The sequence below is a fragment of the Cydia fagiglandana genome, chromosome 17, assembly GCF_963556715.1.
Source record: "Cydia fagiglandana chromosome 17, ilCydFagi1.1, whole genome shotgun sequence".
NCBI lineage: Eukaryota > Metazoa > Arthropoda > Insecta > Lepidoptera > Tortricidae > Cydia > Cydia fagiglandana.
In genome coordinates, this window is record NC_085948.1 from 15189355 (window position 1) to 15208876 (window position 19522).

The window sequence follows — 19522 nt, forward strand, 5'->3', positions numbered from 1 at the left end:
TACAGTGCATGCGATGTCACAACTGACTTAGGTACGCTAACGTCTACATAATTTACTTTCTATACATCTCGCTCGCACTAATATGCGAGTACGAGCGAGATACATAGAAAGTAAGTTACGTTCTCGATAGCGATCATCTCAGTGCCAAACTGTACGGTTACCATCAGTTTGTCACTGACATAAACGCCGTCGAGAACGTAATTTACTTTCTATACATCCCGTTTGCACTAATATGCGAGTGCGAGCGAGATGTATAGAAAGTAAATTACGTTCTCGACGGCGTTTATGTCAGTGACAAACTGATGATAACCGTACTGTGGCCTATTTTATAAAGCTACAAGTTACAAGCGGAAGTCTCTTTCTAACGCTACGTCTTACGTAGGCGAACAACGCGCGAACGCGGCGCGGCGCGGCGCGGCGAAATCAATCCTTTGATGCCCATAGAAGTGTCCTACGTAAGCGATCTCGTTGCGAACGCGGTGCGGCGCGATTTGCACGCGAATGTCAGGCGGCGCGGCGCGGCGCGGCGCGGCGGCGGCCGCTTTCGCCGCGCCGCGCCGCGCCGCGTTCGCGCGTTGTTCGCCTACGTAAGACGTAGCGTAACCCTATGTGTTAGAACGAGACTTCCGCTTGTAAATTGTAACTTGTAGCTTTATAAAATAGGCCACTGGTGGTAGCCACAATTAACCACATAGGAGAGCCGGACCGCTGGACAAGACAAGTTTGTTCGCCATCGCTTGGACCTCCCCGTTAAACAAAACCCTCATAAATACAAAAATATAAACATGAAGAGACTTAAAAACGAAACAAACTAAACCTACGAATTTTCAATTCACGGCTTACGCTACGTCTTACGTAGGCGAACAACGCGCGAACGCGGCGCGGCGCGGCGCGGCGAAATCAATCCTTTGATGCCCATAGAAGTGTCCTACGTAAGCGATCTCGTTGCGAACGCGGTGCGGCGCGATTTGCACGCGAATGTCAGGCGGCGCGGCGCGGCGCGGCGCGGCGGCGGCCGCTTTCGCCGCGCCGCGCCGCGCCGCGTTCGCGCGTTGTTCGCCTACGTAAGACGTAGCGTTACGTGCTTTCGCCGTCAAACAGAAATCACGGAGACATTAAGTGGGTGTCACCTGGCGTGGGAACCCTACCGAACCGAACCCTCAGTCTACTGGGCAGTCTGTGTCGACAGATTTATACTGCCGTATTCGAACTTCAAGATATTCACAAGAGACGACACGTACTAGATCCATTCTAGATACTTTATAGTTTAGATATCAACTAGTTCTCTTTTTTTTTCAGCGCAATTCGGGCAACCAATAATGTCACTTTTACGTTAGATAGGTAGAGTAAGATATCTATTAGATGTGAATTGGATCGCTAAATCATATCCTGTGGAAATTGTTCAAGAGTAGGTCCAGAATCGCGCAAATGTCAAATTTGACAGGTTAGATCTTAAACATATCGTTATCGTATCTTAGTGATGTCTAAAAGATATCTAATATATGTCTATTTCAAAATCCGAATCGGGCCCATAATCAAAGTAACTAGCCACTTGCAAGTATTACGTACCTATTGTTGATTTGAAAATTCCAAGATGGCGGTTGGTAAAAAACGTTTTTGACTATTTTTTAAGGTCCCGTACCCAAAGGGTAAAAGGGGACCCTGTCCGTTCTGTCTGTCCGTCCGTTTGTCTGTCACCAAGCTGTATCTCATGAACCGTGATAGCTAGACAGTTGAAATTTTCACATATGACGTATTCCTGTTGCCGCTATAACAACAAATGCTAAAAAGTACGGAACCCTCGGTGGAAGAGTCTGACTCGCACTTGTCCGGATTTTTATCTTACGTTCTTTCAGCGCCAGTGAAACAGTAGGAAGAAATGAGACGGTGAAATAAAATTTAAAGATGACAGATTATTAATTTAGAAACCATTTTTGTCTAAAAAATTCCGATTCCTTTCTTACATACTTTTACTCGTATATCGTCAGTGAAAGAGCACGGAGGTAAGCTCACCGCTGGGCGAGTAACTATAAATATCGTCGTGTCTCTTTTATTTACACGGGAGTGCTTATCTTTTGTTCGTGTTTATAGCCGATAGCTCATAGCTTACTAGCTCGCGGTGGGACCAGTGCCTAAGAGTGGGTGTCACCTGGCGTGGGAACCCTAACCCTTTATCTACTTACTGGACAGTTTGTGTTGACAGATTGACAGATTTATCGACGTAACTTAGTTGCTTATTATACCTACGCATCATGGATTGGGAAAATTTCAAGACGGCGGAAAATTTGAAAAAATCGGTGCTACAAATAAAGAACATCGTGTTGCAAACTTGCTACTCTACATGTTTTATTAGTCAACTATAATCATATAATTATAATTAGGTATTTGTATCTCCTTGGATTTCACGGGCGTATAAAAATAAATATAGATCCAATACGTAGAGGATTATTATTGTTATTTGTAATTTCATCTAGATTTATCATGTATGGATCATAGTTATCCGAAATATACTTGGTCAAGCAGATTTTGTCAGTAGAAAAAGGTGGCAAATTTGAAAAATGTAGGCGCGAAGGGATATCGCCTCATAGAAAATTTGAATTTCGCGCCTTTTTCTACTGACAAGATTTGCTTGACCATCTATAAATGTATTTTGATTTTGTTTTGATTAGACATACCTATATAGTCCACACTCGATTTTCCATTATTGCTTAAATTAAAGTGTGCCAACAATTCAGACAGTTTCATAGCTTTCATAAGGCTTATCTCGGTTTTTATAATGTTCTCCCTTATTTCCATTCTAATTATATTACCAAATATAAATCAAATTCTGTTCCCATCACCACAGGTTTATGTATTCATTTCGCGTGGGTAGATCCTGGGAACATTCGTTCCTGTTTGCCCCCGAAGTGTTACCTCCATGTTTGTCCACTCGTGTTTGGCCTCTCATGTTTTGGCCCGACCAATTTGAGAACTGAGAGAAAAGTCAACAAGGGTCATAGGCTATGACCAGAGCAAATACTCTAAAACTTTACTGTCCAATTTTCGACCTTATTGAAGAGTGTTTTAAGTCGAAAATTGGATAGTGTCTATAAAAGTAGTAGTATAGACTGCAGTTTGGAAGCGTGGGATATTTAGGGGTTTGAAAATCTACGTGTGTTATGGTCTCATAGGTATATGTGGTACTTACTTCTACAAGGAGCATTCTACATTCTACCATTGTCGCTATCATATCGGATGAACGTTTTAATTTTAACCGTTAAATGCATGAAGTGTCAATACTCATTCAGGTTTCAATTCACCCGGCTCGAAGGACTATGTTGAATTGAATTGACTGTATATTAAAATGCTGGCTCACTTTAGTCATTTATTAGTACTTTCACACGAAACACGACCGCGTTACGACTAGCGTAAGAATCAGCTTATTTGAGTGTCCCACTGCCAGCAGTCGCCTAGGCAATTGCTTGATTTCCACGACTCCCAAATTAGTGTTTCCTCCGGCCAGTTGTTCTAGATTTTTCTGCTTGACAAAGTTGGCTTGTCTTATTCATTTTAATTTACAAAACGTGTAGACCGTGTAGACTGCCAGAAGGGCCATTTTTGTCGTTTACTGTCCTTACGATCTTTATAATTAAACAAAATTACTTTTAAATTAGGTATCAAACATTTATGTAGGGTAACGGCAATTATTCGCCAATCGAACATGTGCAACGAACAAACAAACACGTGTCTATGCCCCAGTCACGCCATTTTACAAATTAAAAAAAATAAACCATAAACACATAATGATACGTGCTGGAATCGAACCCGGGCGGCGCTGCGTCTCTAATTACCAACACCACCGATGTCTTACACACTTTATAGCCTTAAGACTTAGTAATAAAGTTGATTTTCGCTCAAATCGTAAGCATATTATGTTTGGTTTACCTGCTCCAATATACCAAGTTAATTAATCATTTGTGATAGTTCTTAATACGTTGAGTTAAAGTTTAATTCGGACTGTTTTGTTGTCATACTGGTTGGTAATAAGGCGAGGCGCAGGCGCCGATTGATTCCGCTGTCATTTCGGATTTATTGCTCTGATGGGTTTTTTTGGGGAAAGGTAAGTGTGGATAAGCTGAGAACATTTGTTACCTTATAATTTCACGTAAATAATGTAAATTTGCCCAAAACGTAACAAATATCGCCTATCTAGGTCAAAACGGAACTATTCGAAACTATACAGTCTCATAGAAGTCTTTTTATCCTTCAGGGAAAAAACGGACCGTTCCACAGTATTAAAATCTACAGGCATACAGTCGAAAGTTTTAATTTATAACCATTTTGTCCCTTGTCACAGTGACAATATTATTATAAGGTCTCTAGCGACTTTCATACTAATTGTTACTGTGACAAGGTACAAAATGGGTCATAATTTAATACTTTCGACCGTACCTAGGACCTACTTTCTTAGAGAATATAACCAACGGAGTGGTCATTAACAGGCGTTCCCCTCTGTCGAAAAAAGGCGGCCAATGATCAACCACATGTCAAACACATGTATGGGCTGACGTTTATCTGACATAACGTTCCTATACATTTGTTGTGCCCCTCCCCCGCAAAAAACGGCAGACTATTTTGTACCGAAAATTATAGACATGGTTGGTTATGGAAAATTATAGACAACGTCTCCGTTGGTTATATCCTCTAAGCCTACTTTGAGTTTCACATTGTTTCACATGTATGATGTTAATAATCCATAAGATTCACCACAAGGACATTGATGAATTTGGGTTATGCCCTAAACTATAAGTACAATACGTGCTATCCAAGGTTCGATGAAGATTGAATAGCGTTAACAGTTAACACTTAAGTGATCAATATTTTATTTTCTTATACACTTCGATTAGAAACTTTTAGCATCAACTTTCCCATCCCAACGCTGGGCACATACTTCCTCCAATTGAACCATCACGCTTCGCAATTGTTGCGCCATTTAGGCTCCTAACTAAATTGGTTGTTCAATACTTACGCTATAGAATTGCCAATTTAGCAAGAACGTTCAATGGCGTAACAATCCCGTGTGGTGACTGTATGCTATTTCAAGTATTTCGAGACACATTTGCAGGCAATTTTTGAATGTTTCTTTGTATTCCATCACTAGAGATCGTCAATTAATCAATTGACCGTAGTTAATGAATCAATCAGTAGTGGATTTGGTCGCATTCTGCATTGATAATAAAATGTAGTTGGTCGTTTTCTGCATAATTACGGTCAATTAATTAATCACAAGCCCTGAAAAACTGATTGGTGCGAACCGTGATGTAAACTCGGTAAAAAATTATTAAAGTCTTATCCCCACTAAGCTACCGGCGCCGTGGGCTCGGGCGCCTTAAGTTTGACAGATGATTTAGTGGACGCATCCCTTAACTCATTAAGTTGCCGGTTGCCGGTATCACCGCGGTAACGTTCCGATTTAAACACCTGTATTATTTTATCATAGTTCTGTCTTGTATCAAAGCCCACAGTTTTTACGAAATAGGTCAGGCAACGAATGCTCAAAAAAAAGTTGTAGAGGGAAATGCTTGGAACACAATTTTTGACTCTGTAACTTTGTTCGGACTAGTTAGGAGGTGATTATCAAAAGTCCCCGGCCGTAGCCCTTGAGTCGGGGGGGTTTGAAGGTCCCATTTTTCTGTTTTTCGATTGTATCTCGGAAACTATTTCTAGCTTATTTTATTTTATATTCTTCCCTACTGTGTCAATTTTTTGGTATCAGGCATACGAGCCAAGGCCTCTTTGGGCTGCAATCAGGATGGCACCGATTTGAGGAGAATCGAGAAATGTTATAAATTGTAGTAAGCTTATTGCCTCTTTTTTTTTCATTTTCATTAACTTACATTTAGTTGATTCAAGATCTTTATGTCACTGAGTATGTTTAGTGTTCATAGTTAAAAAGCGCAAATGCATTTTGCGCGTTCGTATAGAACTATATTTCCTTGTTACCAATTTTTGTTTAAAGCCTCAATTAACAAAATAATTTTAATAACATTCGTAGTAATTAAAAATTGAGGAGTTCGCTCAATTCATCATCAGAACAGCACCAAATTAATATGGGACCAAGGGGCCGATTTTTGAATTTCGATCGCTCGATTTCGTCACTCGAGAATCGGTGGAAAACGGCGAAATGCTATTATTGAAATAAGAGCGATCGAAATTTGGAATCTATTGGTATTGACCACTCGATTTCAAGTAGTAGAATTTAAATGCCAAGTAATGGAGAGATTATTTAATGAAATACACGAAATCGAGTGGTCGAAATTCAAAAATCGGCCCCCAACTCCGAGGTAGCTCCTTTCAAACAAAAAAAATATTACTCAAATCGGACTACGGATGTCGGAGTAATCAGTGAACGTACATAGAAAAAAAATAGCCACAACCGAATACAGAACCAACTTCTATGAAATTGAAGTCGGTTAAAAAGACAAGGGAGACCAGCTGATGCTGTAACTGTCATTACTGTCATCATACCTCATTGTCCACAGACCGTATAATCATTCGTAGATCATTATTTTATTTAAACTTAATTACAACTACCATTCTCGTAAATTCTTACACATCTGCACTACTTAAACCTCCATGTCAAAAAGTCTCATAAATAGCTTGTAGCTTGTATGCTTGTAGGTGTAAAAATTTTCTTTAAGTCTATTCGGTTTTGGTGCAGCGTTGATGCATTTTATTATGCTATTTGTGTAGTGTTTTGTTTTCGAATGTCGCAAATATTTCTGAGGCGCGCCGCTGAATTAATAGTTATTTGGCTGATAAAAAAATGCGTGTTTACGATCAGCTGCGCCAACTTTTAAAACTAATAAAGCAGACGGTTGGAAGCCTTTAATTAAATATAAATTTACGGGAATTGTAGTGAATAAAATTAATGTAGAAACGTAAGCGCCAAATTACTGTCCTGGAAATAAACTCATTGCCAAGGTAAGATCATATAAATGTCATAAGTCATGACAGGTTACAATATTTTTTTATGACCAGTGTAGTCAAGTTTTATGGTTATTAATTGAAATTTTAGTTACGGCACACAACATACCTACTACAAGAAAAATTCAAAAAACTAAATTAATTAAAATTTTGGTGGAAAAGAATAGATACCGCAGGTACTTTACCTGTAATTTTCTCTTGTTAGAAAAAAAGTGTGGATGTCCCAGCCAAAGCTATGCAGCTATGGAGAAACACTGGAAAGACAATCTCCAATGATGCACTTGCATCCTGTCAGGGTCGCCATGTGGTGGGGGAAGCTGGAGGAGCAATTAAACAAGTAAATGCTGATTAAAGACTAAAGTTTTATATAATAAACACGTAATTTATAGCTAGACAAACAGCAAGGTTGAATTACTTACTTATGAACTAACTCCTTACAGCAGTCATAGAGAAATATAGTATTTTTTTCTCTATGTAGCAGTCTGCTTATATTGTTCTATGCGAGTGCACGCGAACGTACTATATACCACGTGTCCCAAAATTCAACGATAAGCTGGCACCAGATGATGGACCTACTCTGACTACTCGAGGAAAAAAAAGGATTTTTTTTTTTTAATAGTCAGCAAACGAGCAGACGAGCCGCCTGATGGGAAGCGGTCATCGTCGCCCATGGACATAAGCAACACCACAGGAGCCACTTAAGCGTTGCCGACCCTTGAGAACCCTATAAAAAGGAAAGAAATAAAAATATATAAAAAGGATAATTTAATTTTTATATATCTCAATTTAATATGGAATCACAATTTTTTTTTAATTCGACACCCCTAGTGGTATTTTTAACGACCATTTCTACATTTTTTCAATTTTTTTTTTCCTCGAGTAATCAGAGCAGCAGGTCCATCTTCTGGTGCCAGCTTATCGTTGAATTTTGGGACACGTTGTACCTATACATTTCTAAGGTGTTAGAATCACAAAATCGATCTCCAATCTGAATCTGAGACCAATTCGAACATACTTGATACGATATCTAAATGATGTCATTTGCATTTCACTCGGATTTGTCCGTAGGTACCTACATCGCAAGCTAGAGGCAAGGGTGAATGAGAAAAAAAATCATCAAGGTATCATTTTGATGTCAAATTTAAGTTTAAATCGGCCCCTATATTTATTTTACACTACCTGTGATATATTTGACAAGTTTACAGCAGTGCAAATACGCGCAATGCGCAAACATTTAAAAGATCGATATCTAAATTCTTAAAATATAACCAGCGCGTTCATTAAGGTGTTAACTACATTCACATTTTATCTCCACAATAACTCACAATTGACAATCTTAAAGATACATCTCGTAAACTCCCTGCCTAGAATAATCCAATGTTAACTTTAGGAATTCTTTTTTAAGATACATTCTTCGGACTGTAAAAATAAATTGGTGTTTTAACATTTATTTTAAATTCGCTTCATGTTGATCGTTCCACTGGTCAAATAAAGAACTGGTAAACATTTACAAAAATCAGCTGTTGTTTTGTACTGGTGCGCAACGCAAAATAAGCATAGTCTGGCATCAAAACGCAAGACATCTAGGTTATAAGGTACTGTGGCGTAAAAGTTTCAAGAAATAGTTTTATGTCATGGAGAACCATGTTGTTTTTAATGAAATTTTTAAACTATTCAAAGGCATGAAATTTAGGAATTGAATTGTGAATCATGATCATGAATGAATTGATCATGAAATCAAATTTAATTGTGAATTAAATTTGGCATCAAATATTTTTTCTGTCGAGTGAAATAGAACATCAAAACATCAAAACAAGTTGTGCAACTCAGGCCCGAGTCTTGTTTCAGCGTCGTCATATACAATACTAATATTTTTTTGTTCAAAACATAAGCGACGAGTGGACTTGTCATTTTATTCAATTGGAGACTGGTGGGAACCGATCTGGGAGACAAAATTATACAAAAAAGTGCTAAGAAGAAACAAGTCCGCTTATAAATGAAAGGGGAATATGCGTCTTCTGTAGCGCAGCCAACAACATGCAGATTATGCAGTTGGACCCTGGTCTGTAAGATAGTTAAACGCTCCGTTTTTACTAGGGCACGTGCGGAACAGGTGACACGCAGATCTGTTACTCGCCCGTTACTTATAAATAGCGACACCGGGCACTTTACGTCCCTACACCGCCAGTCTGCCAAGTGTATGCAGAAGGCAGTAACGCCCACGGCACAGAATAAATAATAGTACTAGGTACAGAAGACTCACTCTCTAACAAAACGCGTCTGTCACGATCAGCACAGATATGGCCGCTAGGTGGCGACAGCGCCACGCGCGGCTTATGGCAAACCCCAAAATTGGGGTCGAACGGATGTACTTTCAGCCACCTAGCCACCTACCATCACATATCAGTGAAAAAATAAGGATCAAAGTCAAAAGTGTTAATCATTTGTGTCGAAAGATGGCAGTAAATGTCCCTGACTACTTACATAATTTACTTTGACAATATTCCTCTAGTCGATTTGTTCTGCAAAATAATTGGTCAATCTCATCTAGCGTCCACACGTACACAAATTAAATCACCAATTTGCATTCTACTATGAAAATTGGCATTTTTGTGTCCGCACCTGCTGATGTGATTGGGGAATCAAATTGGTATTTGCGTCCGCATGGCCCTGTTCGATCGGAGAATTTCATCAGATTGGCGAAAAATTGTCTCGTCTGGATACAACTTTATGCCATCGAAAAAGCGTTAAGACAAGGTTTAACGTGGCCCGAATATTTTATTACCTTTAAAGCCGCGTCTCCACCAAGCGCACGCACCCGCGAGGCAGCCTCGCGAGCCAAATGCTCGGTCTATGTGGACGTGCCTCGAGGCCGTTCGGGCGCACGTTGGCTCGGCCGAGCGTGCCTCGGGGTCGAGCCGTCCGCTGTCGGTAAATGTGACATGCTCAAAGGTGCCTCAGTGTGCGCTGTTCGTTACCCCGTTATCATAGAAAACTCAGAAATTGAATACGTAAAAAGCTTCGTGTACTTAGGTAAACAAATATCTTTTAACGCATCAAACAACTTAGAAGAGGTAGATCGAAGAATCAAGAAAACTTGGAATATGTTTTGGAGTAAGAAAGAAGTTCTAAAAAGCAGTCTCCCACTTAAATTGAAAAAGGTAGTAATAGACTCTTGCCTACTCCCAACTATGACATACGGCAGTCAAACATGGAAATACACCGAAGAAGCCAAAAACAAAATTAGAAGCTGCCAAAGGGCTATCGAACGGAATATTCTGAAAATAAAACTAAAGGATAAGATAAGACATAGTGATATTAGAGCAAAGACAAAAATAATAGATGCGTTAGAATACAGTTTAAAATCCAAATGGAAATGGGCCGGCCATGTAGCTAGAATGCACACCAAAAGATGGACTAAAGTGGCCACTCTGTGGAAAGGACCAGACGGCAAAAGAAGACACGGCAAACCAAACGCCAGGTGGTCAGATGAACTTCGTGACATAGATAAGGACTGGCCCAATACTGCACAAGACAGAAAAAGATGGCAAGAACTGGAGGAGGCCTTTACCCGTGAGGGGTCCTAACCAAATTATATAATTTAAAAAAAAAAATATATATATATATAAGTTTAAGTGTACAAAATATAAAAAAAAAAAAAATAGATTTTAATTAATTAATTTTTTGGTTATGGAATAAATGGGCTTTTTTATTTTTATTTTTTTATTTTTTTTATTTATATGGTGAACATAACGTGTTGTGGGATCCCAAAGATCCAAAATATTTAAATAAATTTACGCGGGAAGACTGTTGGAGGAAAATGTCTGCAGAAATGCAATGTTCTGTTGATGAGGTTAAAAGGAAAATGGATTCATTGTTGGGATCATACAGGCGCGAAAAAAGCAGAGAGAAAAAAAGTCATATTACCGGTTCAGGTAAAGATTGTTTATTATTTATTTACAAACAAATACTTATTTCTCAAAAAAAATACTTATTTCTCTCTCTCTTTTTTAAACAATATGCCACTAGAAAAATAGCACCAGCAGAAATAACACAACTATCCATCGTGGATTGCCTCGGACTTCTGATGGCTCGGTCTGCCTCGCGAGGCTTGCCTCAGTGTCTCCGAGCTAAACCGCGAGGCTGCCTCGCGAGGCCAGGCTCGCGAGCCACACATCCGAGGCTGCCTCGCGAGCGCGTGCGCTTGGTGGAGACCCGGCTTAAGACACATTTTCAAACGAAAGGCCGGTCTAATATTACCGGACACCGCAGTCAATTGACGCTTATCTACAATTCCCGCGGAGTCGCACGGGCCTAGCCGACACTTTAAATTAAAGGATGAAAATGCATATGGAAGGATGATGGTTAATAGACTGCATAAGATAACTGTTTTTATAACTTGCTGTAACGCAATCGAATTTCCAAGAAGACATAGTTATACACAGAAAAAAATAATATTAAAACATACTTGTCATAACGTTGTCGCATTGTTCGCCACCGATGGTAGGACACATGCCGCAACCGACTTCGGCAAATGTTGCGACGCACACGAGGTAGTGGATCGAAAACACATCCGTAGATATCAAAATTCGTAAACCTTAACCGAAAGGAAAACCGAGGAAAAAGTGGATGGACTGTGTGAGAGATGATATGAAACGAACGCAAGTGAATGATGAAATGACGGGCGATGGAGAAACACAAATCAAAATTCAAAAGTTATTATATGACATTAACAGTGACATCAGGGCTGAACCCCTGGAGCCTTGCTCCCGCGGGCCGGACGCTTTGGGTGTCGGCGGGCCGGATTGGAACGCCGCGACTTTGATACACAAATGATTAAACTTCATATTTTTAAGCGAAGTATTAAGAACGAGATTGACGTTTTCAATTGTTCTCTGTCATCGTATCGCTCTTGACAGAGCGGGGAGTGGTCACGTTGAGGCATCCGCATCGGTAGTAGAGACGGCCACAGCTCTTCGCACGATCTCCCGCCATCTCTCCCTGTTGGCAGATTGTCTGGCACAGTCAGATACGCGGTTTCCCACTGCGGATTTTATTTGGTCAGTCCAGCGCATAGGTGATCTGCCGCGTTATCTGGTTCCCTCCACCGCTCCGCTCCGCTGTTTTCAATTACACTCTTTTTCATTGCAAACTCTATTCACAGTTTGCATAGAGTTTGCATTCCAATTTGTTATTCGTATCCGCTACACTCTTCACCCATACACGTCCGAATATTTAGAATTCAGTTCCATAATCATATCTCAAGATGTATCCCTCGATACCGATACCCGCTGGTTAGGCATTACTCTAAACGACACCTGTGAGCTCGATCAGGTGTTCAGAAAACACCCTACACCCCACACCATTCACACAAAAACCAGCGACAAATATAAGCAAACACTTTACATTGCTGCTTTTATACGTAACAACTACAATCGCTGTAAGCTAAAGAAGCAACGTATAATGTGCACAGTGAAGTGATCAGTAAAAAAGCATGACTCAAGTTTTCATTCATAATTGTGACAGCCGCCCTTGGATTTTTTGTACCAATTTAGTATAACTGAAAATTTATAGCTAATTATTGAACGACATGACTTTATACGGGTTTTGCTTTTTTATCTCGTATTTATGAATCAAGACATAACGAATAGATATATTAGTTTAAATGGTGGCATCTGCAGTTGCTGAATGGTCTATTTCTTGAAGCCATTTAATTTACATTTTACAATAGTGTTTGCGCGGTTGTCAATAGGACTATTTATGTCTCGTAAATAATCTAAGTTATTCTTAGTGTACACGTTTGAAAAATGGAAATGAGTCACTATTTGAATGGTATATTTGCTGCATTCATGGTTCTGTTATTTAATAACGGGAATAACAAGAAAAATAAACTATCAAGCTAAATCATACTAAAGTTAACAATTAAATTATGGGCACCGTTCCGCACAGAGGACAGATCTGGGGGACCTAAGATAGGTGGGTAGGTTTTTTTTATTTTATTAATTTTAATTTATTTAGTTCATAATTAATTTTAATTTATTTAGTTATTAGGTACTTAACTTATAAAGTTTTGTTATTTAATATAAAATGTTTTTGTGTCAAAAAAATAGTTATAATTTTATTTTTTAAATGTGGTGAAGAATACTCATTAATTAAACTTATATTAAGGAAATCAATTCTATTTCTTTTAATTTTAATAGCTTGCCAGACTAGGTTTTATCTTATGTACTTAACTACCTATACAATTAGGATTTGACAACCACCCGCCCCTGACTATACTTATATTTAAAATAATTCCAACAACATTAAAAAGAAACAAAAAAACATCTGTTCAGTCAACTGACAGATACACGGACAATTAAGGTGGTTCGCCTAGGTTACTCAAAACTTAACTCTCGCTAGATGGCACCACTTTTGCAAAATTTCAGTTTTTATTTTTTTGTGAAATGGTCTTGGTATTTGTATACTTAAAAGTATGTTTCGCGCACTCTTTAAGTAAATATTGAACTATTCAAATAAACATTGAATACTTCATTGTGCAAAAACCACCTTTTTAATTCGACGGAGTGTTGCTGTCACGCTTTTTCCTACTATTACTCACACATGCAAACAGTGTTTCCGTGATCCTTGTAGTAGACAATTTCACACAACGTAAGTATGTTGCAATAGCGTAACGGTATGTTAGTGGAAATACGTGCAAGAGGATTGGGGTTCAAGACTGGTGCGAGTAGGTAATTTCTTTTTGTTTCTCCTTTGTGTTATCTTACCTTTAAACGAGCAATTATTAGATATATAATTATTTATTTATATATTTGGATGGTATCAGAAACGGCTCTAACGATTTCGATGAAATTTGCTATAAGGGGTTTGATCTCTTAGCTAGGTCTATGAGAAAACGCGCATTTTTGAGTTTTTATGTTTTGTAAGCTTTGGGCGGTCTCCCAGATATTCAATCTCCGCTTGGCAACTAATCCCAGAATTGGCATGCGCACTAGTTTTTACGAAAGCGACTGCCCTGACCTTCCAACCCAGAGAGTAAACTTATTTGGATTAGTCCGGTTTCCTCACATTGTTTTCTTTCACCGAAAAATAGGTATCGGTGTATAAATAGGTAGGTATCAAATGCTATTTCGTACAAAAGTTCGAAAAATCATTGGTACGAGCCGGGGTTAGAACCCGCGACCTCCGAATTGCTTTCCGCTAGGCCAGCAGCGCTTCCCCCACATACTCAGTGTTATCAGGTTTTAAAAAAATCAAAAACGATTACTTATGAAAGCAGAAGAATATAAATGATCGTATTAGATTTATAATTGTTACATATTTGCCGTAACTTATTTTTAAAATGTGTTTTTCAATTAAAAGACACGTCAAGATTGTTTACCTTATTTCTAATGCTAAAAAAAACAAACTATAGTAATAATTGTGTTTTTCATTCATAGACAAAATACATTATTTTTAACCACAGGAAATTTTATACACTTCTTTTTAGGGTTCCGTACCCGAAGGGTAAAACGGGACCCTATTACTAAGACTTCGCTGTCCGTCCGTCCGTCCGTCCGTCTGTCACCAGGCTGTATCTCACGAACCGTAATAGACAGTTGAAATTTTCACAGATGATGTATTTCTGTTGCCGCTATAACAACAAATACTAAAAACAGAATAAAATAAAGATTTGAATGGGGCTCCCATACAACAAACGTGATTTTTGACCAAAGTTAAGCAACGTCGGGAGTGGTCAGTACTTGGATGGGTGACCGTTTTTTTTTTTGCTTTTTTTTGTTTTTTTTTTGCATTATGGCACGGAACCTTTCGTGCGCGAGTCCGACTCGCACTTGCCCGGTTTTTATTGCAGTGAGGATGTCCTGATTGTAAAAATCAGAGAGATTAGGAAGAGTATAATTTCTAATTATCTTTGTAAAAATAAAAGAATACGTGTAGCCCATACTTAATAATCGATTTATGATAATAAGAAAAATTAAATAAAAATAAAAAAACAATACGAAATTTAGGTGTAACAAAAATACAAAAAGTGATGTTCCAGCATACAATGACTGGGGATCGAACCGGGAATCTTCCGTTTGCAAGCAAAAAAGCGACTGTTTGCATAACACGCCATGATAGTTCTTAGCTAAGCTGACGAACTTCTCGCTTAGGTCAATTAACTACCTGTCAAATATCAGTGTCAACAAAATTGCACTAAACATGACGGCACTCCAAATTCGAGCCGTGGTCAGCCCGGCAACGTCGGAAATGGTATGGCAACGTCGCAAATGTATCTGTACACGACATTTGTGACACACACATACGTAAAATTGATGAAAAGTTAACTATGATTTTTGCATGATTTCTGTATGAAACATTGTTTTCCTGTTCATTTCGCGCAAACGAATATTCGAAAGAAGATAAATGCGGAAATATTTGTGTACTAATAGTGTGTAGTTACTTAATGAGATTTGATTGAATTTTGTATGAAAAGCGAACCACCTTAAGGAATTGAAATATAGAATGACAAATGAGGCACGCAAGGCAAACTAGGTACATTTCGTACATTTCAATTATTATTTTGTTAAATAGAAATGTCAACATGTATCAACGGTTTCGAAAGCCTAACAATTAATTAACTATAACAAAATTAACAAGCACATAATAAATAAATAAAATACCAACTGGCTGGCATCGGTCCGATAAATATGCTTAAAAACGAAAGTACTTAATTATACCTACCAGTAGGTACCTACCAGTTTCAACCATTTTGCCCTTGAGTAATGAGTAGGTACTCATCATATAATATAATCATTATTATGTTCTCAAATCGCTATCCAACGTTGTAACGCGGCAAGTATCATGGGCAACTTTGCACCCGGTACAGCCCGCGGAGGTCTTTTAGATTAAAACATTTTAATATTTAGATATATTTAAGTTACTTTTGTATGATTATTTATATACCATGAACCTTTTGTGTAATAAATAAATATATTCGTTCTCAAATCTACATTTTAAACTATTTGGAACCAAAAACGATTTTTTTGGACATATGTTAAATCCGTGTTCTCTAAAAATAAACTCCCTCAAACAATGTCTTACAATGGTACCTCTTCCTCAGACGCTAAACAAATTTGTGATCATTTTAACGATTATTTCCACTCTGTTTTCGAGAAATTTTCAGATAATATACCAAATATAAATAATAATTTAGATTCACCTTCGAATCCTCTCATTGATATAAATTCAATAGAAATTAATATTAACATAGTTCTTAAACATTTAAATTCCGTTAATGTCCATAAAGGCTCTGGTCCTGACGGGGTCCACCCTGTGTTCATAAAAAAATGTTCTAACTCTTTGGCAAAACCATTATGTTATTTATTTAAGAGATCTCTAAGTGAAGGCTATGTTCCAAAAATATGGAAACAAGCATGGATAACTCCCATACCAAAAGGAAAAGTTAGTCACGAAATTGAGAAGTACCGACCTATATCGAAACTTTGTCAATTTAGTAAAATTCTAGAAAAGATAGTAAAATGTCAACTCTTTGAAGTCGTCAAGAATCATATTACCCCCTATCAGCATGGTTTCTTTAAGGGTCGTTCGGTAGACAGTAATTTATTAATCTTTACAGGGGAAGTTCTTGGTGCAATGGAGAGTGGATACTGTGTCGACGCCGTGTATACCGATTTTGCCAAGGCATTTGATAAAATCTGTCACAGTACATTATTACATAAGCTTTGGCGACTCGGTATACATGGTGATCTGTTTCGATGGATTAAATCCTATGTCGAATTTAGGACTCAGGCAGTCGTATTGTCCGGTTACACATCACAGTACAAGGTCGTCACTTCAGGAGTCCCACAGGGATCCCATTTGGGGCCTCTTCTTTTTGTGTTATATATTAATGATATAACCGACTACATTAAGTACTCTAAAGTTTTACTCTACGCTGATGATGCCAAAATTTTTAAAATTATTAAAGATGTTTCAGATTGTTATTTATTACAAGAGGATTTATTTAACTTAGAGAAATACTGTACTGATAATAATCTATTTTTGAACAATGAAAAGTGTAGCATTATAACTTTCTCTAGGAAAAAGAAAAATATTGATCATAATTACACAATTTCCGGTAAAATATTAAATAGGGTAACGCAAATTCGAGATCTAGGAGTAATAATGGATTCTAAGTTGTCATTTATTCCTCACATTGATAATGTAGTTGCTAAATCGTTTAAGCTATTAGGTTTCATCTTAAGAGTCTGCAAACCCTTTAAAAATTCTTTTAGTTACATAACTCTCTATAACAGCTATGTAAGAAGTCGTCTTGAATTTGCGTGTGCTGTTTGGAAGCCATTTCATGCTGTCCATATTGACAGAATAGAAAGGCTTCAAAAGAAGTTTGTAAAAACGTTAGATTTTAGAACTGGACAAAATTATGTTGATTACCCCTCCTCATTGCAATACCATAAAATTCAGTCTCTTAAAGACCGCCGTGACTGCGTAGACTCGGTCTTACTTTATAAAATCTTAAATTCTAAATTTGAGATTCCCTCACTACTTCAAAAAATAAATATAAAAGTCCCTCGTGCGCGTCAGCGCAAATGTCGCAAAAAGGAGTTATTTGCTGTCCCGTTTAGCAGAACTTGCTATGCACGAAATATGTTTATAAGGCGTGCCTGTAGACTTTATAACGAATGTTTAAATCTCTGTAATATTGATGTTTTTTACTGTGATATAGTCTCCATAAAAAAAGCATTTGTTTGTGAAAGAAAATATAGCTAGGAATATATTTTATTAAGTAAAATATATGTATAACTAGATATTTTGTATATGGCGTATATTTAGTTAGTATAGTATAGTAAGTTAATAACTTTGCAGTTAAACAAGTTTTGTATTTTTTAATAATTAGAGAAATAATAAGCACCGATCTTCTGTATTTTCTGTAGCAATAAAAATGTAAAAGAAAAACCATAGTGTATAAAAATTTAGCACGATTATATTCAATTAAGGAAACTGTAGGTCTAACCTTAAGATGCAATGTTAAACCATTACGCATTAATGTAAATGACCGTTTGTTTCTTGATTCACAATAAAAAAAAAAAAAAAAAAAATGAGAATTTAAACATAATTATTGCCTAAATCTGAGGTTTTGCACTAAACCGCCACATAGCCTGGCAGAAAATCAACATTTTCATACGATTTTCAACCTTCCTGGTAATAAAACATATGATCAATGAACTCAATATGTCATAAACAAATTTGATAAAACCTACGCCATTAAATTAGTACCGTAAAATGGGGTGAGTTGGGTGAAATTTGACATTCAAACCTCGATAAAATTTTATCTTTACATGTGAAAACTGAATGGTGTATATAATAAGTGGTTCGGACGTTTGTATTTTATTTTGGGTAGTTCCATTTCATAACTTTGACGATAAAGAGGAAAACCCACCTCACCCCGTAGTACCTCGTATTTGGGGTGAGAGGGTTTTTCATACAAAGGTGATTTTGGAAAATTGTTGGATTGTTTTTTTTTTATTATGCGTATTACTATAGCCCCATTTTAAATTGGAATACATTATTTTTGTAGCAGTAGCCTTAAAATCCCTTCTCGCCCCCCTCTCAAACCTTCTCTCCATTCATAACCCAACTCTCCCCGCGAAACCTACTCACCCCGTTTTACGGTACGAGTAGTAGTAGGTAATCGTAGTAAACTCTTTATTGTTCAAATAAGTACACATTATAAAAGTAACTTACAATTAGGGAAAGCTAAGTAAGTACGAAGGCAACCTTATCCCTTTAAGCGATCTTTTCCATTCCACTATTAACCATTTTACTATCCCTTTTATTACCTATGTTTACATTTTATAATATAGAGCAGGGATGTTGCGAATATCCGCATTATTTCCAACATCCGCACCTGCATCCGCATCCGCATAAAATCGATGCGGAGCTTATGCGGATGCGGATGTCGAACAAGTCGGTAGTACAGGAACGTCAGCGTAAGTGCTAGGTAATTTCGTCATTACCTATATAACGAAATCGTCTAGATACTCTTTATTAAATATAACGCACCTATATTCTTGCTCAAATACAAAACGTTTCGTTTTTTTTCACAAAATGACTAAAAATGTAATATTTGACGTTTCTTAAGTACATCCGCATCCGCGGATGTCAAAAAATCTGCATCCGCAACATCCCTGATATGGAGCATTTATTTCTAATGTGGCCTCCAACACACCCCTGTCTAACCGCTATAAACTAAGCTAGGTAATTCGGCGCGTGCACATGCCGCACACCTTGCCGCCAGGTGGTGCTGCGCTGACACACTTCGCCTAGATATAGGTTATGTGGGTGGATGTGGTTGGCAGATGGATTGTTAATGTGATACCTAAGCCTGGAACATGCCTTAGATTGAATTCTTGATATTGTATATTGCAGTCATGGCCATGTTTTAGGGTTCCGGTAAAAACGGAACCCTATTACTAAGATTCCACTGTCCGTCTGTCTGTCTGTCCGTCCGGCTGTCTGTCACCAGGCTGTATCTCATAAAGAGTGATAGCAG